At 38.2% G+C, this 27135-nt stretch overlaps 1 protein-coding gene and 1 long non-coding RNA gene across 13 annotated transcripts in view; one reads left to right on the forward strand and one right to left on the reverse strand.

The window, feature by feature from the left end:
- Window positions 1-27135, reverse strand: part of ANKS1B (ankyrin repeat and sterile alpha motif domain containing 1B) — a 1049816-nt gene that overhangs the window by 238727 nt on the left and 783954 nt on the right. The gene's annotated exons all lie outside the window — the stretch shown is intronic.
- On the forward strand, window positions 279-25918 carry LOC145546978 (uncharacterized). Its single transcript, XR_014083428.1, has 2 exons — window positions 279-535; window positions 24782-25918. It is a non-coding gene; the product is annotated as an uncharacterized LOC145546978 (long non-coding RNA).

The raw sequence follows: 27135 nt of genomic DNA on the forward strand, positions 1-27135 counted from the left end.
ATGTGAAGAGCCGACTCATTGGAAAAGACCCTGATTCTGGGAAAGAGTGAAGGCAGGAGGAGAAGGGGACGACAGAGGACGAGATGGTTGGATGACATCACTGACTCAATGGACTTGAATTTGAGTAAGCTCTGGGATATGGTGAAGGACTGGGAAGCCTGGCCTGCTGCAGTCCATGGTGTCACAAAGAGTCAGACACAACTGAGTGACTGAACAACAAAGAATGGATTACTTTCTATGTGACTCATGATCTGCCACCACTTCCTGAAAGATTAATCATTATTGAGAAGTGACCACTTCTGGACACTATGACAACTGCCACAGTTTAGAAGCAAGGATTCTTAACCTAAAGTCCATTTACCTCCAGAAGTTGGATTTCAAAGATCCATTAACTTCCTGAAATTATATTAGTAAGCATATATTACATGTTTCTGGGGAGACAGTCCATAGATTTCTTAATATTCTCAAAGAAGAATGTGACCTAACATCTTAAAACCACAGTGTCTGAGAAACCTCCATGCTGTAAGAGCAATTGGTAAGTCCTGGCAAACAGAAGCTTTGGTCAGATAGAACTTTGTTGAAATTCGAACTCTGCCTGCCCCTTGCTGGCTAGGGTGACCTTGATTACAATCTCCCTCAACTTCAATTTCCTTATCATGAAACGGGGATGATAATGACAAATTTCTAGATGAGTTTCTAGTAGAACCTGAACTTCAACCCTGATTTTCCTGACTCTAAAGCCCATGTATTTAACAACTACCGCTCTACTATCACTAAATGAGATGGTTAATGTGGAAGTACCTGGTGTAGAGTAGATGCTGCTGCTGCTGCTAAGTCACTTCAGTCGTGTCCGACTCTGTGCGACCCCATAGACAGCAGCCCACCAGGCTCCCCCATCTCTGGGATTCTCCAGGCAAGAACACTGGAGTGGGTTGCCATTTCCTTCTCCAATGCATGAAAGTGAAAAGTGAAAGTGAAGTTGCTCAGTCGTCTCCGACTCTGTGCGACCCCATGGACTGCAACCTACCAGGCTCCTGTGTCCATGGGATTTTCCAGGCAAGAATACTGGAGTGGGTTGCCACTGCCTTCTCCGTAGAGTAGATAAATACTCAGAAATATTTTTTAAAGCAACAGGAGAAAAGACAACCTAAGGAAAAGCCACTTTAGAAATTCATTTTTGTCTGATTAAGGAATATTCAAATTAAAAATATTTTTGTCATTGTTTTTATAAAATCAACCCCAAAATTTGGGGGAGGAGAGGGTATAATCTGCTGCAAGTGGATCAGGGGTGAGGGGATTTTAGTGAGTCTTATGATGTGGTTTTGACAAGGAATAGATAACTGGGGCTACCTAACATTCAAGTGAAAGGTTGTGTGAATCTTCTAGACTTTGTAGACAGACTACTCCTTGATCATCTACTTCTAGATAAATGGGACTCCTGTTTCACTGGAGTCCAGCAGGAGACAGGGTTTTACGTTAATAATGATTGTCCCTCTGCCTGAACAAAAGGCTGAAGGATATTTCATCATGGAACATAGGAAGGCTAGTTGTTGTCCATTTCTAGGAGAGGGATCATTTAGTGGCTCAACAGAGAAGGCTTGCCTGGCTCTTTTGGGTAATTTCACAGTAGTTAGGAGCAGATATATGGCTCGGGTATTAGCTAGTTCATTGCATTACCCTGACAAGTGACAAGTGACAGGAATTAGGTTTGCTGAACTGTGGTGTTGGAGAAGACTCTTGAGAGTCCCTTGGACTGCAAGGAGATCCAACCAGTCCATCCTAAAGGAGATCAGTCCTGGGTGTTCATTGAAAGGACTGATGTTGAAGCTGAAACTCCAATACTTTGAACACCTCATGCAAAGAGTTGACTCATTGGAAAAGACCCTGATGCTGGGAAGGATTGGGGGCAGGAGGAGAAGGGGATGACAAAGGATGAGATGGTTGGATGGCATCACCGACTCGATGGACATGAGTTTGAGAAAACTCCAGGAGTTGGTGAGGGACAGGGAGGCCTGGCGTGCTGTGATTCATGGGGTTGCAAAGAGTCCGACATGACTGAGCGACTGAACTAACTAACTAACTAACATTTAAATAATAACTTTATTCATGGCTTTTGACCTTTTCTCAGAACTTTTTATGGTTTACTGAGCTGGTGAATGAATGGTCTCATCTATATTCCTGAGTCAAATTTGAGCAGTTTTCATCAAATGACTACTCTGTGTCAGGCCCACACATTATCTCAGTAAAGTTTCATAACATCGTAAGGCTGACTGAATCACATTTTTCAGTTATCAGGTAAGGAAGCAGAGGCTCAAGGAAGTTTCCAAATTGAGAACATAGTTCAACTGCACATGGCTAATGAGTGGTGAAGCTGAGAAGCAAGCCCAGGGCTTCTAAGTCCACTTTACTATGCTATGCATTTGTGTAATAGAATGGTATTTTAAAAACAGCAGTCAAAAGGAGGTTGAAAATCAAAAGGAGATTAAAACAAGTACTAAAGTCAATACTATTAGAAATGGAAGTCTGAACTTGCCAAGAAATACCTAATGCTATGTAATAGGAAGACTGGTATTTAGTTGGATACAGGTATCTCTAAGTATCATCTGCTCCTGAAATGTAGCTGAGATGTTCCTTGTGACCTGCTCTGGTGATCCTAATGAAGTCTAGGTCATTTTTAACATCTACAGACACAGGGGGATATAGTTGTGTGCTAAATACTGTTTCAAAATTATGGGGAACTTGGACTTTATTATTTTATTTTAGAAAGCATATGCGTGTGTGTGTTCTAAGTCTCTTCAGTTGTGTCTGACTCTTGTGACCCTATGGACGATAGTGCCCCAGGGCTCTCTGTCCATGGGATTTTCCAGGCAGAAATAGTGGAGTGGGTTGCCATGCCCTCCTCCAGGCGATCTTCCTGACCCAGGAATTGAACCTGTGTCTCTTTCATCTCCTGCATTGACAGGCAGGTTCGTTTCCACTACTGCCACCTGGGAAGCTCCAGAAAGCATGTATTTGATCACAAAAAAAGTTTAAAATGGTTCTCAAAATTTCTTGGCACCCACTCTTTGTTTGATAACATGGACATCTCTGCAAACACCCAAGACTAATACAGAGCAAAAGTGAGAGGAAAATTAAGTTGTTTGACCAGGTAACCTAATATTTACCAGCCAAGTTTATATAATTTATATTGTTTAATCTTTTGGAAAATTCTATAAATTAGGTAACACTGGATTCATTTTAGACAAAATAAAAAGCAAACAAATTAAGGAGAAAACAGATTCAGAAGGGTCAAGTAAGTTACTCAAAGTTGCACAGTTGAGATGTGGGTGGCAAAGCCAAGATTTAAACCCAGATCATGTTCTTGTCATTCTATGATATTGCCACACAGATTGTAAGAGCCACAGTAGGTGATACAAGCAGGGTATAATGTACAAAAAGATGATCTTTTAAGGTATTTCTACCTGGATCCTCCTTGGGGCAGTAATTAATGCAGTTCACTATCAACCAGTCATAGAATGCTAGAGTTGGAGAGTCTTCATAGATTATATAGTCCAGTCTTTTGATTTTTTTTTTTTTTAGGTGAGGAGTGTGCATGCGTGCTTGCTCAGGCACTAAGTCGTGTCTGACTCTTTGAGACCCCATGGACTGTAAACTGGCTAGGCTCCTCTGTCCATGGGATTTTCCAGGCAAGAATCCTGGGGTGGGTTGCCATTTTCTTCTCCAGGGGATGTTCTAGACCCAAGGATAAAACTTGTGTCTCCTGAAATGTCAGGTGGATTCTTTGTCACTGAGTCACTTGGAAAGCCCTTACATGAGGAGAGTATATTTTAACTCTGAGTTCTTAACTCAGAGAAGTTAAGAAAATTGTGAGGTCACAGAGCAAGAACAGTTATCTACATCTTCTAAATCCCAGTTTTGTGCTTTCGGTGTTCTGTCAGTCTGAGAAAAGATAAGAAGGTGGTATTAGAGCCACAGGGTGCTGCTGTGCTGTGCTAGGCTGCTTCAGTCTTGGCTGACTCTCTGCGATCCTGAGGACTGTAGTCCACCAGGCCCCTCTGTCTGTGGGATTCTCCAGGCAAGAATACTGGAGTGGGCCACCATGCTCTCCTCCACGGGATCTCCAGGGATTGAATCCACATCATTTACATCTCCTGCATTGGCAGGTGGGTTCTTTACCACTGATGCCACCTTGGAAGCCCCAGAGTCACACTATCCATATTCAAATTCTGGTTGACTGGTGAAAGATAACCAACCTCTATGGATCTCAGTTTACACAGCTGTGATATGATGATAATAGTACTTCATGGAGTTTATTAAATGAGTTAATACTTGCAAAGCACTTAGGTCAGTGTTTACCCCATAATAAACTTAGTTAACATTAACTATTATTATTCTTACCTTGTCTCCCAAAGACCAAGCCTAGTAGTATAGAATCTTCTAGAGCAGTTGAACTGAAGGAGAAATAGTATAAAAGGCAAACTTTTCTTTAAGAGAATCATAAAGTAGTTCCCCTGTAGAGATGGTAGGGACATGGCACACAATCCACAGAGTAAATTCCACAAGACTCAGCTCCTAAGAACTCATGAGGGCTGGAGGTCTGCATAGGCCTCACAGGCTGACCCCAGATGGAGCAGCTCAGGAAGCCAAGGAGTGTAAATCAGCAGTCACATGGGCAGAACTGTTATAGGAACTAAAGAAAATCTTCCCTGTTCTTGGATTGGAGGAATCAATATTGTCAAAATAACTGTACTACCGAAGCAATTAATGGATTCAATGCAATCCCTATCAAGTTAACAATGGCATTTTTCACAGAGCTGGAGCAAAATTTTTAAAATTTGTATGGAGACACAAAAGACCCTGAATAGCCAAAGCAATCTTGAGAAAGAAAAATGGACCTGGAGGAATCAGACGTGCCAACTTAAGACTATACCATGAAGCTACAGTCATCAAAACAGTATGGTACTAGCACAAAACAGAAATATAAATCAATGGAAAATGATAGAAAGTCCAGTAAATAAACCCACATACCCAAGGTCAATTAGTCTACAACAAAGGAGGCAAGAGTATACAATGGAGAAAAAACAGTCTCTTTAATCAGTGGTGCCAGGAAAACTGGGCATCTACATGTAAAAGAATAAAATTAGAACATTCTTTAAAACCATATACAATAAACTCAAAACAGATTAAAGACCTAAGTGGAAGACTGGATACTATAAAACTCTTAGAGGAAAACATAAGAAGAACACTCTTTGACATAAATTGCAGTATCTCTTTTGATTTGTTTTCTAGAGTAACGGAAATAAAAACAAAAATAAACAAGTGAGATCCAATTAAAACTTAAAAGTTTTGCACAGCAAAGGAAACCATAAAATGAAATGACAACTCACAAAATAGGAGAAAATATTTGTAAATGATGTGACAGACAAGGGATCTCCAAAATTTACAAACAGCTTGTGTAGCTCAATATAAAAAACAAACAACCCAATCAAAAAATAGAAAACTTAAACAGGCATTTCTCCAAAGAAGACATACAGATGGCTAACAGGCACATGAGACTATGCTCAACAATATCACTAATTGTCAGAGAAATGCAAATCAAAACTATGATGAGGTATCACTTCACTCTGGTCAGAATGGCCATCATCAAAAAGTCTACAAACAATAAATGCTAGAGAGGGTATGAAGAAAACAGAATTCTCCTACCCTGTTGGTGGGAATGTCAATTGGTACAGCCACTATGGAGAACAGTATGGAGGTTCCTTAAAAAAACTGAAAATAGAGCTATGATATGATCCTGCAGTCCTGCTCCTGAGCATATATCAAGGATACATGTACCCCAGGTCTTATTGCAGCACTATTTGAAAGGATACATGCACCCCAATGTCCACTGAAGCACTGTTTACAATAGCCAAGACAATGTTCATCGATAGATGAATGGATAAATATGTGGTACATATATACAATGGAATATCACTCAGCCATTAAAAAGAAAGTAACAGTGCCATTTGCAGCAACATGGATGGACCTGGAGATAATCATACTAAGTGAAGTAAGTCAGATAGGAAGACAAGTATCATGATATTACTTACATGTGAAATCTGAAAAAAATTTACACAAATGAACTTATTTACAAGCAGAAACAGATTCACAGACTTGGGAAACAAACTTATAGTTACCAAAGAGGAGTTACCAAATGTGGTGGAGGGATAGATTGGCAGTTTGGGATTAACATATACACACTACTATATATAAAATAGATAACCAACAAGGACCTACTGTATAGGGAACTCTGCTCAATATTCTGTAATAACCTAAATGGGAAAATAATTTTAAAAAGAATAGATAATTGTATATGTATAACTGAATTACTTTGTTGTACACTTGAAACTAACACAACATTATAAATCAACTATAGTTCACTATAAAATAAAAATTTTTAAAGAGAAATACTATAATTGACAGTTCTGAAATCTATAATATCAAGGTCAATTTTAGGTAACCAAAAAATAAATTTTTCAATTGAATATTAAAAAAATAAAGAGAAACCTTCCACTTTGAACCAGGATGATTGCTTTTCTTTCTCCCGCTCTCCCTCCTTGTCTTCTTGTCTGTCTGCCTGCTTTCTTTCCTGTCTTTCATTCATGAGATGTTTTCTGAGTGATTACTATGTGCCAGGCACAAAATAAAGTTTCTACCCTCAAAGAGCTTAATTTCTAGTTGGGGAGAGGTGATGAATAAAGACACAAATAAGTAACACAGTGAAAAGTGCAATGAAGGGGTAGAAAGTCATGGGGTGGGCGGGGTGGTGCTATCCTTTTTTAGATAAGGGTAGTGAGAGATGCCTCTCTGGGGAGGTTGTTTTGGGGCATAGATCTTAATGAAGTGAAAGAACAAGCCACATGACTGTCAGGAGAAAGAATATTCCAGCCTGAGGTAACAGCAAACCCAAATCTACAGTGAGAGAAGCTGAGTGTGATTTGCATAATATCAAGAAGGCCAGTGTGGTTGGAGCAGAGACAGCAGGGAGTGTAGACAGGGTCAGATTGCCTACTCCCTGTAGGCTAGGGCATGGACTAAATGATAGTGAAGCTTCATTTGTCCATGAAAACAAGTCATGTTGAGTCATTACCCAACATCCAAAGCAGGTTGTTGACAATTGCTTCTTTGTACAAATAAATGAAGGGTAGACACTTAAAAATAATATACATATTAGCCAAGTTCTGTGTTTCTGAAGTGAAAACTAATAGAAGTTATAAGAAAAAAAATATTTTTGTTATGTTACATGTGCCTGATATTTATATCATATTGTTGTTGTTCAGTTGCTAAGTCATGTTCAACTCTTTGCAACCCCATGGACTGTAGCACGCCAGGCTTCCCTGTGCTTCACCATTTCACGGAGTTTGCATATCATGTTAACAATATGTTAAACATATTATACTATTGACTAGAGTTTAAATCAAGCTCATGAGCTTATTCCGAAAGCAATGTTCTGGGGATAATGATAGGGATGGAGTTGTGGCAGGGCAGAGATGAATTCAGACAGGCACTCCCACAGTTCTTGGGACTGAGCATGCTGAGTCTCATCCAGACACTTCTGATGGTTCTCAAGAAGTAGTTACTTGACTCTTCTTTACCATTTTCATTTGTTTGCAGACAACATAACAAAGAGATGGTGCCTAGCCTAACTCTTCCAGTGAAAGATGTTTCCCTTAAGGACCTTGTCTAGACAGGGGGTTTTGAGTTAAAGAAGAGCATGTAAGAAATGGACTAAAAGGAATCCTGGCTCAGTGCTCCTTTTTCTTTTGCAATTACAAAGATACAGATGGGCTATATACTAGACTTTAGGTATTGGGAGAGGAGGACCATTGTGACAAAGCCATAAGCCTCTTATACTTCCCCATCAGAGGGCAGACAGACTGAAAACTACAATCACAGAAAACTAACCAATCTGATCACATAGACCACAGCCTTGTCTAACTCAATGAAACTATGAGCCATGCTGTGCAGGGCCACCCAAGATGGATGGGTTATGGTGGAGAGTTCTGACAAAGCATGGTCCACTGGAGAAGGGAATGGCAAACCATTTCAGTATTCTTGCCTTGAGAACCCCATGAACAGTATGAAAAGGCAAAAAGATAGGACACTGAAAGATGAACCCCCCAGGTTGGTACGTGCCCAATGTGCTACTGGAGATCAGTGGAGAAATAACTCTAGAAAGAATGAAGAGATGGAGCCAAAGCAGAAACAACACCCAGATGTGGATGTGACTGGTGATGGAAGTAAAGTCTGATGCAGTAAAGAGTAATATTGCATAGGAACCTGGAATGTTAGGTCCATGAATCAAGGCAAATTGGAAGTGGTCAAACAGGATATGGCAAGAGCAAACGTCGACATTTTATGAATCAGCGAACTAAAATGGACTGGAATGGGTGAATTTAATTCAGATGACCATTATATCTACTATTGTGGGCAAGAAACCCTTAGAAGAAATGGAGTAGCCATCATAGTCAACAAAAGAGTCCGAAATACTTGGATGCAATCTCAAAAATGATAGAACGATCTCTGTTCGTTTCCAAGGCAAACCACTCACTATCACGGTAATCAAGTCTATGCCCCAACCAGTAATGCTGAATAAGCTGAAGTTGAACGGTTCTATGAAGACCTACAAGACCTTCTAGAACTAACACCCAGAAAAGATGTCCTTTTCATTATAGGGGACTGGAATGCAAAAGTAGGAAGTCAAGAAACACCTGGAGTAACAGGCAAATTTGGCCTGGGAGTACAGAATGAAGCAGGGCAAAGGCTAATAGAGTTTTGCCAAGAGAACGCACTGGTCATAGCAAACACCCTCTTCCAACAACACTAGAGAAGATTCTACACATGGACATCACCAGATGGTCAATACTGAAATCAGATTGATTATATTCTTTGCAGCCAAAGGTAGAGAAGCTCTATACAGTTAGCAAAAACAAGACTGGGAGCTGACTGTGGCTCAGATGATGAACTCTTTATTGCCAAATTCAGCCTTAAATTTAAGAAAGTAGGGAAAACCACTAGACCATTCAGGTATGACCTAAATCAAATCCCTTACGATTGTACAGTGGAAGTGAGAAATAGATTCAAGGGATTAGATCTGATAGACAGAATGCCTGAAGAACTATGGATGGAGGTTCATGACATTGTACAGGAGGCAGGGATCAAGACCATCCCCAAGGAAAAGAAATGCAAAAAGGCAAAATAGTTGTCTGAGGAAGCCTTACAAATAGCTGTGAAAAGAAGAGAAGTGAAAGGCAAAGGAGACAAGGAAAGATATGCCCATTTGAATGCAGAGTTCCAAAGAATAGCAAGGAGAGATAAGAAAGCCTTCCTTAGTGATCAGTGCAAAGAAATAGAGGAAAACAATAGAATGGGAAAGACTAGAGATCTCTTCAAGAAAATCTGAGATACCAAGGGAACATCTCATGCAAAGATGAGCACAACAAAGGACAGAAGTGGTATGGACCTAACAGAAGCAGAAGATATTGAGAAGGGGTGGCAAGAATATACAGAAGAACGATACAAAAAAAGATCTCCATGACCCATATAACCACGATGGTGTGATCACTCACCTAGAGCTAGACATCCTGGAATGTGAAGTCAAGTGGGCCTTAGGAAGCATCACTATGAAAAAAGTCAGTGGAGGTGATAGAATTCCAGTTAAGCTATTTCAAATCCTAAAAGATGATGCTGTGAAAGTGCTGCACTCAATATGCCAGCAAATTTGGAAAACTCAACAGTGGTCACAGGACTGGAAAATGTCAGTTTTCATTCCAATCCCAAAGAAAGGCAATGCCAAAGAATGCTCAAACTACTGAACAATTTGCACTCATATCACACGCTAGCAAAGTAATACTCAAAATTTTCCACGCCAGGCTTCAACAGTATGTGAACAGTAAACTTCCAGATGTTCAAGCTGGATTTAGAAAAGGCAGAGGAACCAGAGATCAAATTGCCAACATCCACTGGATCATCCAAAAAGTGAGAGAGTTCCAGAAAAGCATCTACTTCTGTTTTATTGCCTATGCCAAAGCCTTTGACTGTGTGGATCACAATAAACTGTGGAAAATTCTTCAAGAGATGGGAATTCCAGACCACCTGACCTGCCTCTTGAGAAACCTGTATGCAGGTCAGGAAGCAACAGTTAGAACTGGACATGGAACAACAGACTGGTTCCAAATGGGAACGGGGTACATCAAGGCTGTATACTGTCACCCTATTTTTTTAACTTATATGCAGAGTACATCATGAGAAACGCTGGGCTGGATGAAAAACAAGCTGGAATCAAGATTGTTGGGAGAAATGTCAATAACCTCAGATATGCAGATGATACCACCCTTATGGCAGAAAGCAAAGAAGAACTAAAGAGCCTCTTAAAGAAAGTGAAAGAGGAGAGTGAAGAAGTTGGCTTCAAACTCAACATTCAGAAAACTAGGATCATGCCATCTGGTCCTAGCACTTCATGGCAGATAGGGAAACAGTGGAAATAGTGGCAAACTTTATTTTTTGGGGCTCCAAAATCACTGCAGATGGTGACTGCAGCCATGAAATTAAAAAATGCTTGCTCCCTGGAAGAAAAGTTATGACCAACCTAGACAGCATATTAAAAAGCAGAGACATTACTTTGTCAACAAAAGTCTGTCTAGTCAAAGCTATGGTCTTTGCAGTAGTCATGTATGGATGTGAGAGTTGGACTATAAAGAAAGCTGAGTGCTGAAGAATTGATGCTTTTGAACTGTGGTGTTGGAGAAGACTCTTGAGAGTCCCTTGAATTGCAAGGTGATCCAACCAGTCCATCCTAAAGGAGATCAGTACTGGGTGTTCATTGGAAGGACTGATGCTGAAGCTGAAAGTCCAATACTTTGGCTACCTGATGTGAAGAACTGACTCATTTAAAAGACCCTAATGCTGGGAAAGATTGAAGGTGAGAGAGAGGGGATGACAGAGGATGAGATGGCTGGATGGCATCACCGACTCAATGGACATGAAATTGAATAAACCCCAGGAGTTGGTGATGGACAGGGAGGCCTGGCATGCTGTAGTCCATGGGGTCACAAAGAGTTGGACAGGACTGAGCAACTGAACTGAACTGAATTGGGAGAGGAGGACCACTGTGACAAATCTCAGAGAACTCAGAGTTCAGCAAGAATTTCTGAGAAAGAGTAGAGAATGTAGTTCATGTAAGTGCCAGAAAATTTCACTAGTAAGAAGAAATACACAACTCTCCGGAAAACATATGTTACCAAAATAAAAGCATGAAAAGGCACATACTAAATCATACTCACTTTGATAAACAATAAAAGAGCCTGAATTAATATTTCAGTTAGAAAAGTTGCTCATTTGTAAAGTTAAAAGCTTTTTGTTTATTTATTTTGTGTTTTATTTTGACCCAATTAGCTATTAGACCTACTAAGATATTTTCCTTTCATGTCAGGTGTATAAAAACTTCAAAGTCAAACAAGGTTTGATAGTAAGAAGGTGAACAAAGAAGCTGAAGGAAGTATTGACATTCTTTAATCAATGAAAATGTGTCAGCATATGTAGGCATCTTATCTGGTGATAATATAATGGAAATAAATAATGTAAGGAAAAGAGACAGCATCACTGGCTATTTATAGTATGTATTGTGTTGTACAATAAAATTTCTAGAGGCAAAGTTTCAAATGAATGAAAATGATCAGTGCTAATACTTGAAAATTCCAGCAGTTCAGAGAGTATTTTTAGTATGCTTTCTGGGCCCTAAATGTGAAACTTAAAGTTATTTTATTAAGAAAATCTTACTCGATCTCTTGAGAGATTTGCATCTCACTGCAAAAATCTCTCCTTGACTGAGTTATTTTCTCTAGAAGTCAGTGTCATTTTGTGGTATATGAGTAGCACATTCTAAAGACAAAGATTCTAGAAAGTTTAAATTTAGTTGTAAAAAATTGAAAGTATCCATTCGTAGTTAAGCATGGAAATGCAAACTTCATTTTGTGCATTTAAATGCCACATATTCTAATGGAAATTGTACAAGATGTGATTAAATTCTTCACATTTACAAATTAAATAAAACAGAGGCTGGTTACAAATAGTGAAACAGTCAGATCTGATACCCAAAAATGGTTGTCATAGAACAAAAACTCTTATGCTTTGAGGAAAGTAAAAAAACATTTTTAAAACCCTTTTTATTTTGTATTGGAGTATAGCCGATTAACAACGCTGTGATAGTTTCCTTTGGATAGCAAAGAGACTCAGCCATACATATACATGTCGTCATTCTCCCTTTATCTCCCCTCCCATCCAGGTAAAGTATCATTCTTGATGGATATTCTAGATTAGTAGAGATTAGGGAATCTAAGAATAGGAATAAAGTGTTAATGACACTGTAAAATTCAAATTCTGGAAATAACAGTTCATACTTCATGTACTTCATGTATTTACAGTCAATAGATACAATTGGTAGCTTAAGAAAGAACTTAGTCAGTGAGGATCAAAGGATTGACATATTGAATAATATTCAAGATATAGGTGTATCTGATGAGCTCATCAAATTAAGATACATTATGGTATATGGGAGAGATCTTGAATATCTATAAAGAGCTTAAATTCTCTTTTTTCCCCCTTTTGATGCTTTTAGGAGATGTTTGGTGATTTGATTATGCTGTTCCTTGGTGTGGGCTGTGTGTGTGTGTGTGTGTGTGTGTGTGTGTGTGTATCCTGTTTGGGGTTTACTGGATTTGGGGGTTGTAGTTTTCATATCAAATTAAAAAAAATTTGTGACCACTATTTCTTCAAATATCTCTGCCTCCTATCATTTTTTAACATACACTATTTGATATTCCACAGGATACTGAGGCTCTGTTATTTTCTTCACCATATTTTTTCTTCCATATACTTGTGGACAATTCTATTTTGCTATGTTTTCAAGTTTATGGGCTTTTTTTTTTTTGCAGTATCTAATTTACTCTTAAACCTATACAGTGAAATTTTCATGTTAGATGTATTTTTTCATTTCTAGAAATTCTACTTGGGCTTTTAAAAATATCCTCTATTTCTCTTTTCAAGTTAATGTTTTCCTCTAAATAATTACACATACTGAATAGACATTTTAACATATTTTCCTGATAGTTTCATCAACTCTGTCATTTCTAAGTCTGTTACTATTGAATGATTTTTCCTTCTAGTAGTAATCTGTCAACATTGTCTTTGCCTCTTGGCTTGTCTAAAATTTCTGATAAGATGCTGAAGATTTAAAGTGCTACATGGTTGGTTATCTGGATTTTGAGTTCTTCAAGAAGTGTTAGTTTTTTCTTGGCAGGCAGCTAAATTATTTGTTAATCAGGTTAATTCCCTTTCAAGCTGTAATAGAGTGGTTGGAGAGTCTTCTCTAGGATAGGTCAGCCCTACTATTAAGATGTATGTGCTCAGTCATGTCCAACTCTTTGTGACCCCATGGACTGTAGCCTGCCAGTCTCCTCTGTCCATGGTATTCTTCAGGCAATAATACTGGAATGGGTAGCCATTTCCTTCTCTAGGGGATCTTCCTGGCCCAGGGATCGAATCTGGGTCTCCTGGGTTTCCCTGGTAGCTCAGAGAGTAAAGAATCTGCTTGCAATGCAGGACCAGGTTCTATCCCTTGGTTGAGAAGATCCCCTGCAGGAGGGCATGGCAACCCACCCCAGTATTCCTGCCTAGACAATTCCATGGACAGAGGAACCTGGAGGACTATAGTCCATGGGGTTGCAAAGAGTTGAACACAACTGAACAAGTAACACTTTTTACTTTCTTTTCTCTATTAAGGTATAATCCTTTTGAGATCTTCACTCAGTGTCCCGGGACTCCACACTCACTAGTCAGATACTCAATGTCTTTCCACCCTGTACAATTTCTGGGAACTGTTCTTCTTATGAATACCTGGCTTTCCTTTTTCTGGCTTGTGGAGTTTTACTTTACTCATACATAGCCTAATACTCAGTATTATAAGGAAGATTTTGGGAGTTCTCATTTTTTTGCACAGCCCTTTACTTTCTAGATCTCTGCCCTGCAACTTCTAGCCTCATTCTTTCAAAACTCTGATCTTTTGTCTTCTGAGTCAGCAAGGAGCCCTGCTTTTCTGGTTTACCCTTGCTTCTGGTTCACAATCCATGAATTACCTCCAGGCAGAAATCTGGGTTAATTGTGGAAATCACTCCAGTTGTTTCCGTTCTCTCAGAGATCACACTTTTATGCTTTCTGCAGTCAAATTTATGAAAACAGTTGTCTCATATATTTTGTCCAGTTTGTAATAAGAAGTGAAGCCCAAATCTTGATACTCCATTATGGCCAAAAGCAGAAGTCCCAGTTTTGTTTTAGATACACTTAGACCAAATAATTCCTACAGAAATTAGGAGAGTGAAAATGATTATATCATAATTCTTAGATAAAATTCTTGTCCAGTTAATGTCAAGCATAATATTAAGAAAGTTGATTTTGATAATATTTGTATCTTGTTAGAAGAGGCTGCTTCAATCTGCTGAGATATTGAAATGAGTGCCCAAAAGGAAGAAGCATCAGATATAAAATGCCAGTTATCAACTTTTAATTAAATAGCTTCTATATGAAGGATATTGAACTGGGCTCTAGATGCAATACTTTGTTGCAGCCATCATAGCACTTATTTTTGATAGATAAGTGTATGGGGAAATTATAAGGAAAAGAAATCAGGTATTTCAAAGATGTAGATACCGATATAACTAGAAAGTGATATGTCCCACGGATGTGTGTGTCTGACTTTGCGACCCCATGAACTGTAGCCCGCCAGGCTCCTCTGTCCATGGAATTCTCCAGGCAAGAATACTGGAGTGGTGGCCATTCCCTTCTCCAGTGCCATGTATGAATACTGTGAAGAAGCTGTTATTAAATTTTTTTTTTTAATACAAAAGAATACTTATAAAATATATGTAAATTTTAAAGTGGTGATCCTTAAAGTTTAATATGCAAACAATCACTGGGAGCTTATTAAAATGCAGATTCTGATTCAGGCAGTCTGGGGCCTGTTTCCTCATTTCTAACAAAATCCCAGATGAAACCAGTGCTCTGCTCGGTAGACTATCCTTCGAGTAGTAAGAGTACAAGTGCTGATAACATGATGATCGCCAGTGGACCCACCCACCACCAGTGTAAGAAAAAGAACATTATCATGACCTCTGATGTCCTCTGCACATTCTTCCCAGATCCCCTCCCCTTCTGTCTCTCTTAGAGATATCTACTCTCCTCAGGTTTGTTTTTTATTATCCTTCTGCTTTTCTTGATAGTTTTATCATATATGCTTGTCTCTCTAAAAATATATTGTTAGATTTTGAGTATTTTTGAATGCCAGAAATGAATATAAATGGAATCATTTGTGTATCTTTTGCATTTTTTTTGGCACCACATTACATTCCCGAGGTTCATTTATACTGTGTGTAACCTTCGTTTGTTCGTTTTCATTGCTGTACGGAATTATTTTGTATGAATCTATATAGCTTATCTTTCCCACTGTTGATTAACTTTGGAATTTCAGTTTTATACTGCCATGAAAATTCTTATACAAGTTCCTGGTGCATAGATGCAAGGTTCAATCAGGTTTCATATACATACATGCTGGTTCATAGGTTGTTGCTTGCATAGTTTTCATCTCAGACACTATACCTTTTATCCTTAAGTGTTTTAAGTGCTATACAATCTGGTGCAATTTAATATTTAATTAAATATTTAATTCTCACAATCACCCTATCAGGCAGCTACAGTTAGTCCTCCCATTTATTGATGAGAAAATCAAGTCACTTGCCAAAGTTACACAGCTAGTAAGCAATAAAAGCCATGGTATGATTCTAGTTTGGTTGCAAAGCTCAAATTTTAAACCACTAGCTTATACTATTTACACAATATATACTCACACACACATACAAACATACACACACTTACACAAAAAGCACTGTAGTATGTATAGATGAGAGCACTCAATGTACCTGTTAGAGAACTTAACATTTGTTTGAGAAAACAGAATATTTATATGTAAAAAGATGATAGAAGACAATGTATGTGAAGTGACAGAAGGCTAACATGGACAAATCAGGCCACAGATGTCATGGAGCACGGACTGGAGTAGATCACAGGACAGATGGGCAAGACCTACTAATATGATCTGGCTCTTTCCCACCACCCTGTACATATCTCCCTGACACTCACCAAACTCTAACCACATTGATCCTCTTTCTATTCCTCAAAATGTCATGCTTGTTCCTATCTCATGGCCTTTACATTTGCTGTGCCCTCTGCCTGGAATGCTTTTTTTCCAAATCTTGGTAAGGCTGGCTCTTGTGTTATCATTCTCAACTCAGATCAAATGTACCCTCTGTAAAGAGAATTTCCTTGATGACTCAACTTGAAATAGTGCTGTAATACTACCACAGTCCATTATCCTGTTTAATTTTATTTATGATGCTTGTTCCTATTTGAAATGATCTCATCAATTTGTTTACTTGCTTGTGGTCTGCTTAACTTTACTAGAATAGAAATTTATGCTCAAGGACCTTATTTGTCTTATTCTCATCTTTTTCCCTTCTTCCCTCAAATAGTTTCTGAGGTTTCCATGTCATCTACAAAATCCTTCAGATTTTAAAGTTATGAGGGAATGTTCCTGTGATTGTTTTGAGGAATTTGACCTTATGTATTTGTACAAAAGAGGATATATTTATGTTTTTTTCCCTCATATCTTTAAAACATGGAAGAAACATGGTTCCTGAGATCTCTGAATTTGTTTATCATCACTCTTGAGACTTATGGATGAGTAATACACATGGCTGGCTCTTTGTAGCTGGTTTCTTTTGAAATGTCCCTCTATAGGCTATGCTGATGGCACTTCCTTTACACCCACCTATCCTTATATTTATCAGTTATCACAGGTTTTTCTTGCTGCTTGGAACTTGATTTAATGAGCTCTTTGCTTCCTTATGAACAGATGAACATGAGTGGCTTTCTAAAATACTCCAAGGAAACACTGAGCTGCAGAAAATATTTTATTTTCATTACGATATAGCTTGGTAATTAGGAAGTCATTTCTTTAACTTAGTTCTGAAAGCAAAGTGATGAATATTGTGAAGGATAAAGCTGTGAATTATAGAATACTTTCAACTCTGTTTAAAAATCTGATTAACATTAATTTTACTTCATTAATTTGCCCTGTGAAATAAATATATTACTAATTATATACAAAATGATATTTAATCTTCCTAATGGAGGCCTAACATATTCATTTAAGCCCTATTCATAGGAATGTTATTTGAAATGGAATACTACATTATAATTACATTGAAATAATATTGGTTTTCAGTTATGAAGTAATTTTAAGTGAAACTAATTTATTAAATATCATATCATTATTAATTAAAATATTCCAGTAACTTACATAATTCTTCTGTCTGTGAAGAGTGTGTGTATATATATATATATATATATATATATATATAATGTGTGTGTGCATCAGTGAATTCCCACAAAATGCTATGATATAGGCAGAACCACATATCATTATTCATTCCTATTATAGGTATGAAGAAATGGAAGTTCAGTGAGATTTAAAAGCTTGCACTATAACATGAGAGTAGCACGAGATGAAGCTCATAATTTGTGACCTTCTTAATGTCTGGTCCAAATTACCTGTCATATTAGTTTGCTAGGGATGCCAAAAGAAAGTACCATAGATTGCATGGCAGCGTAAATGACATAAATTTATTTCCTCATATTTCTGGAGCTTAGCAGTCTGATATCAAGGTGTCAGTAGAGTTAGTTTCTTCTGAGGCCTCTCCCCTTGGCTTGTAGATGGCTGTCTTCTCTCTATGTCTCCACATACGTCTTCTCTGTGTGTGTGTCTGTGTCCTAATTTCCTCTTCTTAGAAGGACGTTGGCCATATTGGATTAGGGCTCCCACTAATTACCTCATTTTTTCCAAATACAGTCTCATTTTAGGTACTAGGGCTTAGTACTTTAACACAGGAACTTTTTTTGGGGGGGGGGGACACACTTTAGCTCAAAAATACTTGTATAAATTGTGAAGAAATAGTACCTAACATGTAACTTGTTTTGAATTTTCTGAGTGAATAAATTAAGACACTACATGAAATAGCTTGTCTTGAATAAAATTTCTAATTTATCTAATATTTTAAATAATTTGATCACCTTTACTATTTTGATAATGAAAATTGTTATTGTTCAGTCGCTAAGTCATGTCTGACTCTTTGCAAGCGACCTCATGGATTGCAGCACACCAGGCTTCCCTGTCTGTCACTGTCTCCTGTCATTGTTTCCACTTTTTCTTCATTTATTTGCCATGAAGTGGCATTTTTTGAATGTAGAGTTTTTTTTGAATGTTGAGTTTTAAGCCAGCTTTTTCACTTTTCTCTTTCACCCTCATCAAGAGGCTCTTTAGTTCCTCTTTGCTGTCTACCATTAGAGTGGTATCATCTGCATATCTGAGGTTGTCAACATTTCTCCCAGCAATCTTGGGATTCACGCAGTTTGGCATTTTGTAGGATGTACTCTGCATATAAGTTAAATAAGCAGGGTGATAAAATATAGCTTGATATACTCCTTTCCCAATTTTGAACCAGTCTGTTGTTCCATGTCCAGTTACATTGCTTCTTGACCTGCATATGGGTTTCTCAGGAGGCAGGTAAGGTGGTCTGGCATCCCCATCTCTTAAAGAATTTTTCAGAGTTTGTTGTGATCCACACAAAGGCTTTAGTGTAATCAATGAAGCAGAAGTGGATGTTTTTCTGGAATTCCTTTGCTTTTTCTATTATCCTACGGATGTTGGCAATTTGATTTCTGGTTCCTCTGCCTTTTCTAAATCCAGCTTGAACATCTGGAAGTTCTTGGTTCATGTACTGCTGAAGCCTAGCCTGAAGGATTGTTCATAGTAAGATAATAAAAATACCTAACATATATATGACAATAGATGTAAGACACTGGACTTCACTAGTTGATGAAGAAGAGTGATCCCTGAGATACAGGGACTATACCATTGCCCTGTCTTATTATCTGGTAAGAGTTCCCAGACTGGAACTCAGGATAGGGCTGCTCCCCAGGTAGAACCTGCAGTCTCCTGAAGTTCGAAAGACAGAACTACTAATCTAGAGAGATCAATGCAATTAGAGTTTGCAGGGAAGGGTACAGGACTGGAGAGAGGTACTGAGGGGGAGAGAGAGACAGAGCAACAGAGCAAGAGAGCTTCACAGATGTGCAGAGGGGCTTCTTGAGTTATTGAATGAAAACTGATTAGTGCACACGTGTGAGGAAACTACCTGTGACTGGGGAAAGACCCACCAAAACACTGGAAGAACAACTGCTGGAGTTCAATATGTTTGGTATGAGAATAGCTCCTGTTCCAAAAAGCATAACTCATGGGGCATTGGGCAGAATATTCAAAAGGGTATCGATTCAGTAGTGGGGAAAAAGCCAAAATGCTGCTCTAGTTTCACTTTACAAAGTTTAAAAGTAAGACCCCAAAGGGTCAAATTGTTTCCAAGTAACCTAGCTGCAACCCAGAACAAGATGGAAAAATATTTATAGAAATGCAAAACTATCCAGTATTCAAAATGGTAAAATCACAGTGTATAGCATCTAATCAACGCTTATCTGGGATGAAGGAAAATATGACCCTCAATTAGAAATAAAAACAATCAACTGAAATTGATCCAGAAGATGGAATCTGCAGACAAGGATATAAATACAGTTACTATAACTACATTTCATATGTTCAAGAAAGTAGAGTAAGACCAGACATGTTAAGTAGAGACCTGGAAGATATAAAAAGTCTAAAGCTGAATATTTTAAGATGAAAAGTACAAATAAAAACTACACTGAATGTGATTAATAGGAGATTAGTGATCGCAAAAGATTAGTGAACTTGTAAATGTTTAACAGTGGAAATTAAAATGAGAGAGCAAAGACTGAAAAAAAACCTGAAGAGTACTAATGAGCTGAGCTGTGGGACAGCTTCATATGGCCTAATATATGTGCAGCTGAAGTCCCTGAACAAGAGAGCAGAAAGGGAAGAATAGAAAAAATACTTGGAGAAATAATGGTTGAAAAATTTCCAAATGTGTGAAAACTATAATTGCACAGATAAAGAAGCTCAAAGTATGGTAGTCTTCAGACAGTATCATGAACATCATCCATGAACTCTCTAGAAATTCAGATTCTTGGGATCCATCTCATATTCACTGAGCCAAAAATTTTGGGAGTGGAGTCCAGGAAATTGTATTTTAATAAACCCTTCATATAATGCTCTCTGTCCTTGGTGGCTCAGGCAATAAAGAATCTGTTTGCAATGCAGGAGACCCGAGTTCAATCCCTGGGTCAGGAAGATTCTCTGGAGAAGGGAACGGCAACCCACTCCAGTATTCTTGCCTGGAGAATCCCATGGACAAGAGCCTGATGGGCTACAGTCCATGGAGTCAAAAAGAGTTGGACACGGCTGAGTGACTGACACATACACATATAATGCTGATATGTGCTCAAGTTCAGGAGCCACTTTAGAAGACTAAGATTCCATCTCTGAAAGGAGCCTGAAATACACGGAAGTGTAAAAATTTTACCGAAAGGAATTTATGGTCATGGTTCTGCTGTGTAGCAAATTTTAAAGACTTCATCTTTTACAAATACAAGATAATATTTTCATCCAGAAAGATTCAATATTATGACGGTTATTTAAAAATTAATGCATGGAGAAGTTTTCAAAGATAAAAATTAGACAACAGAACCTGATATTTTTCAATCCTATAGAATGGAATGATGTAGAAAGCTTTAGGAAATTAAAGATAAAAGGAAACAAATATTTATCATTTATTGCCAAAATCATGAAGAAATTCTGAATCTAAATCAGGGGATATGTGAAATCTTTCAATGTCTCTGACCATGATAAGAGAAAAGATTTATTTTTAACGTACAGAATTAAAATTTCCAATCTAATATAGGTGACAGGACAAGAAATATTAGGGAGGGTCTGAGAGTTCCTGGCTCTTCTTCTCATTAGACCCACTATAAAGTCTGCCTACTTAGTTTTCTTCCCTCCTCAGTTCTTCAAGGAGGTTTCTCTCAGATTTCTCAGAAAGGGAATGTTAAGAAGTATTGCATGAGTAATAAACACTCTTCAAAGTGTTTGATAACCAAAGTAAAAATCTTGTGATAGTTCAGAATTACTGTCTGGTTGCTGGGCAGTATTTGTTTGACTATCACATCACTTTAAGAATGGGTTACTTTGGTCATAACTTTAATAAGGTTATAGATTTACTGACTAGAGAATATTTATATATACAAATGGCCAGCAGGTGTATGAAAAAAAATCTCAACATTCCTAATCATCAGGGAAATGCAAATCAAAACCACACACCCATTAGGATGGCTTTTACTTATAGAAAAAAGAATACCATTTCCTCCTCCAGGGGATCTTCCAACCCAGGGATCATGAACCCATGTCTCCTGCATTGGCAGGTGGGTTCTTTACCTCTGAGCCACCTGGGAAGCCCACAACAGAACATTACATAGCCAAGAAAAAAGAAGGAAATTCTGCCATTTACAACAACACGAGTGAATCTGGAAGACATTATGCTAAGTGAAAAAAGCTAGACACACAAGAAAAGATACTACAAGATGTCACTTACATGATGAATCTAAAATAGTTAAACTCATAGAAGCAGGGTGATTGCCAAGGGCTGGGGGAGGGGTATTTATGAAAAGTACAAAGTTTCAGTTATACAAAATTAATAAATCGTAAAGAGCTACTGTATAACATAATGCCTATAGTTACCACTGCATTGTGTATTTAAAAATTTGCTAAGACAGTAGATCTCATATGACATGTTCTTTTCACAAAATAACAAATAATAATATAATATATAATAAATAATAATGTATTGTTAATAATATAATAATAAAAGCAATATCATGTGCAATAATGTATAAGATAAATACTAATAATAAGTATATCACTTTTGGAAGTCATTAATAGGTTTACGGCACAGATAAACCTATTGGTGGTGATAGTTTCATGGATGTAGACTCATTTTCGAACTCATCAAGTTGTATATATTATGTGCAGCTTTTTTAAGTTAATGAATTTTTCTTAAAACAGAAATGTACATTGGAGAAATGAGTACAATAATAGCATATTTCTTGGTAAAATAATTGTGTATAAATATAAGGACTAGAACAATATACATAGTATATTTATATTATTTTTAAGAAGAATCATACTAAAATCATGATAAAATTTCACCCCAAAATATAGCCATCAATATACCAGAAATATTTCACATATCATCATATGCCAATAGTGATTTAAAATTACCAGAAGGATGTGTACCAAACTACTTTTAACAGAAGTTACCTCTTTCTCTGGGGACTGGAATTGGCTAGGTAAAAGGGAGTAAGAAAATGGCAAGGAAACCCTTTTACTTTGTATTCTATACATTTCTGCATTGTTTGAATTAACTGAAATAATAATTATAACTTCATGAAAATAAAACCAAATATTAGAAATTACCATCTTCCTATTGATGACAATTTTTTCACACTGAAGCGGCATATAGTAAGCAACCAACAAACACTTAGAAAAAACTTGATGTTTATGATTCCTACCATCTCAGAAAACTATTGATATACTCTTGTTCAATCTTTTAATTTTAATTTCTTTTCAATGTATTCATATAATTATGATTGAAATTTCCCAAATTTCTTTTGTTGCAATGGTTCATTTCAAAGTTCTTTGGAATTTGTATTTGTTTTAGATTAGGCCATGTTTCTTTTCTCTTAAAATGAAAAAGCGGTTTTTCTGATGATGTTCATGCAATGCCTTTTGGTTTGGAACCCTCTCAAGGGCGGATGGATATTTGTCTGTTGTTCTATGTGCAACCTGTCCTTGTGCCACTTTTCCAGTGTTATGGGGAAGGAACAGCTGTCATCTGCCCTTCTGGGAATTCTGCCTAGAGCCTGAACCGTGGGAATTTACCCAGGCTGCTTTGGGGAAAGACATCTGAGATCTCATTTAATTGTGAAGTAGAAAAACAGTAGAACTGGAGGAGTTAAATGGAAATTTCACAGAGGATTGTGAATTTAATATAAGTCAACTACATTTTAATTAAAAGAAAAAGAATTTGAGATGATTTTTGGAACAAGACTGACATGTATATTTTTAAAGTTAGTTTTACTTATTATTATATTCTAAATATTATTATTATTAAATAATTATCTAATTATTATTTTCTAATAGGACTTCTAAGAGGAACTTGTGAATCTGGATCATATTTAAGTAAGGTTACTGAAAGTAAAAGTGAAAACAATCACTGCAAATTGTATCACTTTGAGCTTGAAGGAAAGCTGCACATAAGACAATACACATTCCATCCTGGAAGCCTATGTCCTTATATGAGAGATTGCCACAGGAGTGGTGAGAAAATGGTAGCATGTATGTCATGAGAGCATAGGTATTAAGCTAATAAGTTCTAGTACACATAAAAATAAGGTTAAAAGATTAAAATATGCTAAAAGATATTACATGTAAAACCTATTAAATATAAATGTATAAAAGATTAAAATCCATGTATCTATGTAAAAAAAGAGAAAAAATCCTCAACACTCTAGAGAAGCTTAGTCTTTGATCAACCGCTACAAATAATCTATTTACATATAATCTAGAATGAATACAAAGTAGCAACAACAAAGTATTTTCACGATCATATTTTGCTTTACCTTTGAAATACAAAGTGATGGAGTCAAGTCCTCAGCGAGGCTTGCTTCTGGTTAGAAGAACACCACCACCATCTAGTGGAATTTCCATTTACTGCACTACATGTATGCTTCAGTACTACTCAACTGTACTTGCTGAGATAAGCCCTCAAGTGAAATCAGCGGTTATGATCTCTTTGTGGCTTATAACCGACACAGTAATTGTTAATCTTCATTAGACAAAACTGTCCCTGAGTACTTGAAGTCCCTTGCCCACCAAACACTCAGCAGCCAGCATAGCACTGCACTTAGAAGCACAGCCCGTGTTACACATTTGGCTCCTGAGATACACGGCGCACCTGGAGCTTTGCATTTTCCCCGAAAGCTGGCAAACAGGGTAAACTGTGAAACCCCATCTGCGTTCATGGCACACTCATCCTTTCTCTGAACAGGAGCAGAGAACTCTGCCGAGCACAAGCCAAGGCGTAACACCAGCAGCCTGACCTTTATATACATCTGTGGGTACACAGACTGGGATTTATACTCAATTTTGTTTCTGGAGCAAAGCAGCTCATATGGTTACAGTATGTCCTGCCCATTCTGTACCCCATGAGTGAGCCAGCTGGGGCTCTGGCTGTCCGTGGTGGTGACAGATGTTTCATATTGGAATTTGGGATGATGGTTCACAGAAATAAGGTTACACAAGGCCAAATTTTAGTAAATTCTGATGTTGAGTCAAAGGTTAATTGTATATCATGATTTTTTTTTATGTATCAAAAGAACACCAGGATCTAAGGAGAATGGGAAAGTTGATGCTATTTGAACATATGGGTGGGCTCTTTGCAACGAGGTTGGTGCTTTTCAGCCAGGTACCATGTGTGAAGGGCATGTTGGACACGATGGCTTCTCCCAAGGCTGCACGGCTGGGGCTGCGTGCCATCAGAAGAAATTTGCGGTAGCTGAAACTGCAGCTCTCCTAGACTACTAACATCGCCATCTAATTTTCTTTTCCTTTCAGTGTGAGGGGAGGTTAGCTGGACACTCTGTGACAACTGAAATTTCAAACTGTGATTTTTACAAGAGTGATCATCTCTTCCAAATTCCTTAGAAGCTAAAATAAGAACAATTTCAGTTCACAAGAATAAAGCCCAAGTCCTCTTCTTGTTGGAGTATCCAGTAAAATGCTAAGAAACATGTGAGCAGAAGAGAAAAAGAAGAACAGAGGGGAGAATAAAAGATGAAGCCAAAACTTAGGCAGAAAAAGATGTGCATGAATAATAACAACAAAGCAACAACAGTAGATAAGATGGAGTGTAGAGAAAGGGTAGGGTAGGACCTCAGAGAAGTCAGGGCGAAGGACTTCTTTATTAAGAGCTTCACCTCCCAGGAGAGGCTGCTGGACTTCTCAGGGTCCGTGAAGACAATAATGAGAGAGTGTTAGCTGTTTTTTAATATTTTTTTTGTTTGTTTTTAATATTTTGAAAAGCCCACTATTCTCTCTCTTAGCACATATAGGGATGTGCAGTTTTAAACTTACTAGTGTGCTTCTTTGTGTCCTGGCTCCATGAAGGCAGGTCCGTGTGGTGGACTAACCAGCACCCCTGATGTGCAGTAGAGCATGATGGTGAGAGTGGCATGCCCTGGAGCACAGGCCTCCTACTTCCAGCACTCTTCAACCAGGTACTCCCCATGGCATACATGCTGCCCACTGGCCACCTAACAGACATTCCAAGATCCCATTTGCCCTGCTGCCTTCCATCACAGAGGCTTGAAAATGAAAAGAAAAAACAAAAACAAAAACAAAACTTGGATTTTACTTCTGCATTCTCTCTTGCTGCTAGAGGTGGCCACATGACATAGGCTTGGCCAGTGAGAGGTGAGTGCAAAAGCAGTGAGGGATCCTGGAAAGCCTTTGACTCCCTGCTGGAAGGGACAGAAGCAGACAGCGCTACCCTTTCTCTCATTTACTTTACATAAATGTGGACCTGATGCTCGAATACAGGGCAGCCACTGTGCGTATGTGAGGAAGATCAGGTGGTTCACAGAAGCGTGAGCCCTGGCATTGCTGAGTCAGAGAACCAGCACTAGGGTCAAATGGCTTCCCAGCTTATTGCTCTATGAGAGAAATAAATGTCTCTTTGTTTCAGTCACTGTACATTGGGCTTTCTGTTACTTTTATACAAAAGCATGGCTGTTACAATTGTGTGACTGAGCACATTACTTTATTCTGCTTCAATATCCTCATTTGAAATGGGGATTACAGTAATATCTTCTTTATAGGATTATTGCAAAGATTAAATGAGATAATATAAAGAGCACAAAGGATTACATAAGGGTAAATTGTTGTTTTTATTACTGTTTTCATGATGAACACTCAGTAAACCTTGGTTGAATGAGTGGAGTAGAAGATCAGACCCAAAGGGTATGGCCTGAACTTAAGTAGCAATAAGGTGATTCTAGTTTTCTGCTTGAGACAAACAAGAAAAGGGGGAGAGATGAGAAGGAAGGGGCAAATGAGAGAGAGCCAAAGAGCAACCAGGTGGGTGCCATGTGGGTGTGAGACAGTCCATGAAAAAACCTCCCATGGAAGATGGTTGGTGTGCTGGTGCTAATTATCAGATGTATGGCCCACATGGACCAGCATCAAGTAGACACTGAATAAACATTTGTTGGCTCACTGAATAAATGAATGAACTGTTAGGGTGTTTACTGAAAAAGAAATTGCTATCTCTTCCTTTAAACTAAAGAGAGAAGCGACAGAAGGCTTTTCTCCAGTGCCATCTGCACTCCTTTTACAATATTTGCCTGAAATTATGTGGGTGAAGATGTATTGCTCTATAATTGCCTGTGCCCTCGCAAGGAGCAGATAAGAACATCCGGTGGGGGCAGAAGCAGAAGGAACAGATTTCCCACAGAGTGAAATATTCTGTTGTCATAAAAAAAAAACCTTGCTGTAACAAGCGAGAAAATGAAAAGGAGAACCGACAGGAGAGAAGTTAGGAGGGGATACCTCCTAACAGGTGCCTATCTCCAAAGTTTCCCAGCAGGAGTCAGATGCTCATCAAATAAGAAACAAATGCTAGAGCATGGACGTGAGCTGCTCCACCCATGCCCCAGCACTGGGGCTGGCGCCCGTTGTAAGAGCGTCTCTTTCACTGCCCTGGCGCAGTGTGACCGTCGGGGTGTCACGCCGGGATCACCCAACACCAACTGCTCCCTCACTTTGACATTCACGCAAGCCTGCTCTGAGGAGGCTCAGTGCATTTCTAATCCTCCCTAAAAACATGTGCAGAATGCAATGAAAATTTGAAATGTATAAAAGGTTTAGTCATGGGATTATAGCGTGGGTGCCTCCACATGAAGGATTAAGTC

This window comes from Giraffa tippelskirchi, chromosome 4, assembly GCF_054371585.1.
Source record: "Giraffa tippelskirchi isolate mGirTip1 chromosome 4, T2T-mGirTip1v1.2.pri, whole genome shotgun sequence".
Taxonomy (NCBI): Eukaryota; Metazoa; Chordata; class Mammalia; order Artiodactyla; family Giraffidae; genus Giraffa; species Giraffa tippelskirchi.